Genomic DNA, 6,433 nt, shown 5'->3' on the forward strand with positions numbered 1-6,433 from the left:
TCATTTCTGACTATACTGATTAAGATACATCCTTCCCAACTGACCTGGATGGTGTAGGGTTGGGGACTATGTGAGGTTCACCGCTTTTCATCTGTTCTTGTCGGCCTGATCATTTTCAAGTGCCTGTTATCTGAGACAAGATAGAGGATTCTAGCAACAGCTCCATTTGTATAGTCTTATCTTAGAGACATATGGACTCTTTCACACTTGGTTTTCCTAAATAGACCTTTAAAAGTGATGGCAACTTCTGTCAACATCCCACACTTGTTTGGTATCATTTTCAGTAAAAAAAAAGAAAAAAAAAAGTATGTACAACAGCATGCAGAAGTTCACAATACTACCAGTCCACTTCATGCCAATTTTTTTTGGCTCTTTATCCATTTCTTTCCTGAAACAATGTCAAGACATATTTCCAATGAACTTTCCCACTTGAAATTATCTACTGATCATGCTTGTCTTTTGGCCCATACACCTCATCTGAACTCTAAGGCATAGATATATTCAACCCCTTGTTTATTCTTTATTGATTTATTGATTTTAGGATGATCATAGGCATTGCTATCATATAAGGTTATTAAAATTTTGAGTGTTAATTACAAAATAAGTAATTTTTAAAGATTTATTTATTTATTTGAAAGGTAGTTACAGACAGATGGAGAGACAGAGAAAAATGTTTTCTATTCGTTGGTTCATTAGTCAAATGGCCACAACAGCTGGAGCTGGGCCGATCTGAAGCCAGGAGCCAGGAGCTTCCTCCAGGTCTCCCATGAGGGTGCAGATTCCCAAGCATTTGGGTCATTCTCTACTGCCTTCCCAGGCCTTAGCAGAGAGCTGGATCAGAAGAGGAGTAGCTGGGACTTGAACCTGTGCCCATACGGGATGCCATCACTTATGCCACAATGCTGGCCCCCACAAGGTAAATATTTTATTCTTCTAGTCCTATGGACCTCTTAAGAAACTCATTATATGCTGAAATATACAAATGATGATTAACTAGACTTGTCTCAGTAGGAGTTATCGTTCTTTGTTAAAATTGGAATCTTGGCTGCAGGGACTCTTGAGATGTACACCTGTTCCTCAGCCTGTTCTCAACAAGGAGAGGCCACATTCAGCTCAAACTCCAAGATCATGAAACCCAAAGGTAAGAAGCTGAATGAGTTCTAAACGGGTATCTCCCAGGAGCTCCTGGAACTAGAGAAGAACTTGGACCTCAAGGCTCATCTAAGTGAGCTGACCATCATAGTAGCCAAGGAAATTGAAATTGGCCTATCACAATCTTTGTTCCCATTCTACAACTAAAATCTTTCCAGTAAACCAGTCTGCCTAGTACATGAATTGGAGAAAAAGCTTAGTGGCAAGCATGTTTTCGTTATTGCTCAGAGGAGAATTCTGCCTAACCCAACTTGAAAAAGCCATAGGAAAATAAGCAAAAGTTATCCCAGGAGCCACAGTCTGCCAATCATACCTGATGCAACCCTTGAGGATTTGGTCTTCCCAGATGAAATTTTGGGCAAGAGAATCTGCACGAAGCTGGATGGCAGCCACCTCATAAATGTTCACTTGGAAAAAGCACAGCAAAACAATGTGGAACATACTTTCTCCAGTGTCGATATATATACAAAGATGTTAACTTGGAGTTCCTAGAGTTTCAGCCATGAACGAAAATGACTAAAATATGGTTCACAGTAAAAAAGAAATATATTGACCCTTGAGTTTAGGAGGATTGGAAGACATACAAATAAGACAAACTGAAGTGGATTTGGGGTTTACTAATCATTCTAGGCAACCAATCTGAGCCATTCATATGATAGACTCAGCATTTATTCCAAACTATAGGGAAATTTTGTTTTAGTTATCCTGGTTATGTCAAAAGATATTTTGTTAATTTATATCTGATACACAAAACACTAAAATAAATTTGAAATCAATCATGAAAATGTAACACCAAAGTGGAATAGTTATTTCATAAGCAGACAATTTGAAAGGGGGAAATAGAAATTATTATTAAATTTCATAATAAGAGAGGAACAAGTTAAACTTACACTGAAATGCTATTTTTTCCAACTAGAAATTTGGCAAAACTCCAAAGGTTTGAAAATACACCTGTGGAGAAATACTAACTCTGCTGCTAGGGCTGTAAAATTTGACAACCCCTAGGATGACAATTTGGCAATATTAAAAAATCAATTATGGCCGGCGCCATGGCTCAATAGGCTAATCCTCCACCTGAGGCACTGGCACACCGGGTTCTAGTCCTGGTCGGGGCGCCAGATTCTGTCCCGGTTGCCCCTCTTCCAGTCCAGCTCTCTGCTGTGGCCCGGGAGTGCAGTGGAGGATGGCCCAAGTCCTTGGGCCCTGCACCCGCATGGGAGACCAGGAGAAGCACCTGGCTCCTGCCTTCGGATCAGCACGGTGCGCTGGCTGCAGCACGCCGGCCGCAGCAGCCATTGGAGGGTGAACCAATGGCAAAAAGGAAGACCTTTCTCTCTGTCTCTCTCTCTCACTGTCCACTCTGCCTGTCAAAAAAAGAAAAAGAAAAAAAAATCAATCACACAGAAATCATTCCAACAATTCTATGTTTGAGAATTTATTCTACTGATAAAAGCAATTTTCAAAATGGCATTTGTACAACTGTATTCATTGACTCATTGTTTATAGTAGTAAAACAATGGAAACAATCCAAATGTATACCTGTAGAAGACTGTTTATGTTAATTATGTCACATCCTGACAACCAAACACTCTGTCTATAAAAGAAAATGAGGAAATTCCATACAAATTAAAAAGATTTCCAAGAAATATTTAGAGGGGGAAAAAGTGGGGCAGAGACAGACAAGGAATTAAGACCAAAGAATTACTGCTGACTAGCTTTTATGCCCTTCAATTTATGAACCATAGAGTTGTATTACCTATTTGAAAAATTTTACTACAAAAAGAAAAGACAGCTTAAAGGGCCAGTGCAATTAAGCAGAATTAGGAAAACAGGTTACTTAAGTTTTCAAAGTCTACCTAACATAATACAAGTAGAGACATTGAAAGTTTTATTCCTTTTCCTTTATTTTTTTTTTCCTCTCTCTCTCTCTCTCTCTCTCTCTCTCTCTCTTTTTTGACAGGCAGAGTGGATAGTGAGAGAGAGAGAGAGAGAAAGGTCTTCCTTTTTGCCGTTGGTTCACCCTCCAATGGCCACCACGGCCTGCGTGCTGCGGCCGGCACACCGCGCTGATCCGAAGGCAGGAGCCAGGTGCTTATCCTGGTCTCCCATGTAGGTGCAGGGCCCAAGGACCTGGGCCATCCTCCACTGCACTCCCGGGCCACAGCAGAGAGCTGGACTGGAAGAGAGGCAACCGGGACAGAATCCGGCGCCCCGACCAGGACTAGAACCCGGTGTGCCGGCACCGCAGGCGGAGGATTGGCCTATTGAGCCGCAGCACCGGCTCCTTTTCCTTTATTTATTTATTTCCTTTATTTATTTATTTGAGAGACAGAGTTACTGAGAGAGCAAGAGAGAGAGAGAATCCACTGGTTCACTCCCCAAATGGATGCAATGGCCAGAGATGAGCTAATTCAAAGCCAGGACCAGGAGCTTCTTCCGGATTTCCCATGTAGGTGCAGGGGCCCAAGCACTTGGACCATCTTCTACTGCTTTCCCAGACCATAAACAGAGAGCTAGATGGGAAGTGAAGCAGCCAGGACTCAATCTGAAGCCTGAATGGGATCCTGGCACTGCAGATGGCGCCTTAACCTGCTGTGTGACAGCACTGGTCCCTTCCTTTTCCTTTTAAAATTCACTCTAGAGAAATGGTTTGGGCTACTTAATACTGCATCTTGCAATGATGCTAAGCAATATCCCAATGAAGCATGTTCTAACACATTTGAAATATTTTGGCCCTGAATAATATTTTCTGGCATCTTTTTAAGAATAACTATGTGAGAAGTTTGGAAAATAGCAGTTTATATTTTGGTATTCCGATATTTATCCTACAGTGTCTGAAGAAATAATAGTATTTTTTTCATTTTTTTTTCTGTTGAAAAAAGCCTTATTGGTTAGATAAACCATTTCCAACTATATTATTTCACACCTGATGGCTATTTGGGATGAGGATGGTGCTGTGTTTCTTGGGAAATTAGTATAGAGTCATATTAAGAAAGTTTTTGAATACTAGGCTAGGGATTTTTTTTCTAATCAGGCTTATAGCAAGAACTATTCAGGAGGGGTAAAAAGGAAAAGGGAGGACCTGGAAATAAATGGATAAAGTAATAAATGAATAGATAAGTCATGTGTATTGAGTTTCTATCCTGTGCAAAACAGAATTATAGGCAGAAAGAGATAGAGATTAATTTAATATGGTTCCTGCCTAAAAGAGCTTATATTTAATACACCAAATAAGATATGTAGACAGTTCATCAAAATACAAAGCAGAATGTGGTGAGTCATTAAGGAGCAGATTTATGGAGCACATAGAAACTACTTCCACCTGGATAGCGGCAACGTCAAGAGAAAGAAAAAAAGAATCACAAAGTAAGAGCTTGCCAGCATTCCTTCAGCATTTTGCAAGGAAAAGAGACCTTCTGAGGACTGCTAAGTGACTTCCAGCCACTAATGAAGGCAAGACAATTTCCCTGGCTCTACCATTGCCTGATATATAACCCACAAGACCTGCCAGCTTCCCTTGCATGTGGTCTTTCTTTTCTCACTGAGAAACCTTGTGCTTAATGACCTACTATGTCTTGAGCCCCAGGAATTTTCTGGAGTGATACAATTTTCAAAATGGCCTATTCTCCATTTCACACTAATTACTAACTGTCTACAAACAAGTCTCTCATCAGTAGATAAATGTGAAGGGATTAGTCACCTCAAAACCCTATTAACCGTATATCAAGAGAAAACATCAGATTTCAGACTGTGCTAAGATAAGCACCAAGTGCAAAGCCTGTTGGGATATCATGAACAAGCCCACACAGGAGCAGCCAGAAACAAACAGGAAGCCACTCTCTCTCCATCTCTCCACACGATATTTTCATTTGATAGCAAACTTTGGGAAAATAAAAATTGGTGAATCAATAGATATAAAACAGGAAAGTATTTTCTGAGGCAAATGCATGTTTTTACAACAATATAAATGCAGCAGTTTGAACAAGTCCAGAGCAGATTATCTGATATATATACCAGGAAAAGACTGAAAAACTTGAAAATACCATTAGGCAAAGCTGGATTTTCCCAGCCAATCATCAAATATTGATGAGCCAGTTTCATGCGTCTTTAAAAAAAAAAAATCGAAACATATCATCTTACACATTTTATAGCTAAAGCAGTCATTTCACAGATTTCTGTGACCATGAAGCATTTCTAAAATTATAATATACTGAATTGGATATTTACAGAATTCTTAGGTTAAAGCAGATAGAAAAAAGTTTAATATGAATTAATTTTTAAGTAAAATATATAGCATTATGATGCTAATGACCTCATTTAGAAAAAAATCAGTCATTTATACAGGTAGTTTTGATGTTTGCCAATCAGTCTGAGTCTTCCTGTCTCCCAGTGTCCCTGGAAGACTCTAGGGTAAAAGATGAACGCTTCACAAGAGAAACTCTTGCAGATACCACCCTTTCCTCCAGATAACTCAGGCTCCCATGGGGGCACAGCAAGTTAAGCCACTGCTTGTGATGCCAGCATCCCATATGGGCACCAATTCAAGTTCCAGCAGCTTCATTTTCGATCCAGATCCCTGCTAATGCACCTAGGAAAGGAGCAGAGGATGTCCCAAGTACTTGGGCTCCTGCCACCCAGCATGGTGTTCCAGGAGGCTGGCTTTGGCATTGTCCATCCTTGGTCATTGCAGCTGTTTGGGGAGTGAACCAGTGAATGGGAGATCTCTCTTTCTCTGTCTCTCCCTCTCTCTCTCTCTGTCTCTCTCGCTTTCTCAGTAACTCTGCCTTTCAAATAATTAAATAAATCTTTTTTAAAACAGCTAGAATTCATGCTCCTGCTCTTCCTCTTCAGTCTTCTCTCCCTGCCACCCTCTACCACAGTTTCTCACTCCATCCACACTGTTCTTTCAGCAACCAGGGTTATTAATTCTCAATCTAACTCTTGAAATTCTAAGCAATATCTTCATTATTTTGGGGTCTGATTATAGATCCTGTTCAGAGTTACATTTTCATTAAAGAGCAGAGGTTACCAGAGTTCAACATGTGTTTGGCATTATTTTAAAAGACCTTAGTCTCTGGTAAATGACAGAAAAACTTTCAATCCAGCAGCCAAAAACATACACTACACAGATTTGCTGCTTTCTTGCAATAGAAACCTTGTCTTTCTTACAATAGGTGCATTTTCATCTGATTTTGATTAGATCAGCTTAAAATAGGAGAGAGAGCCTATATCGCCATCATCAATAGCAAACTTCCGCTGTGAACTGAGTGCTGTGTTAGTG

General features: G+C 40.1%; 1 pseudogene; it reads left to right on the forward strand.

The window, feature by feature from the left end:
* The first annotated feature begins 1,062 nt into the window (after positions 1–1,062).
* Positions 1,063–1,644, forward strand: LOC133756632 (small ribosomal subunit protein eS7-like; annotated as a pseudogene).
* Positions 1,645–6,433: the final 4,789 nt, after the last annotated feature.

This window comes from Lepus europaeus, chromosome 3, assembly GCF_033115175.1.
Source record: "Lepus europaeus isolate LE1 chromosome 3, mLepTim1.pri, whole genome shotgun sequence".
In the NCBI taxonomy this organism is placed as follows: Eukaryota; Metazoa; Chordata; class Mammalia; order Lagomorpha; family Leporidae; genus Lepus; species Lepus europaeus.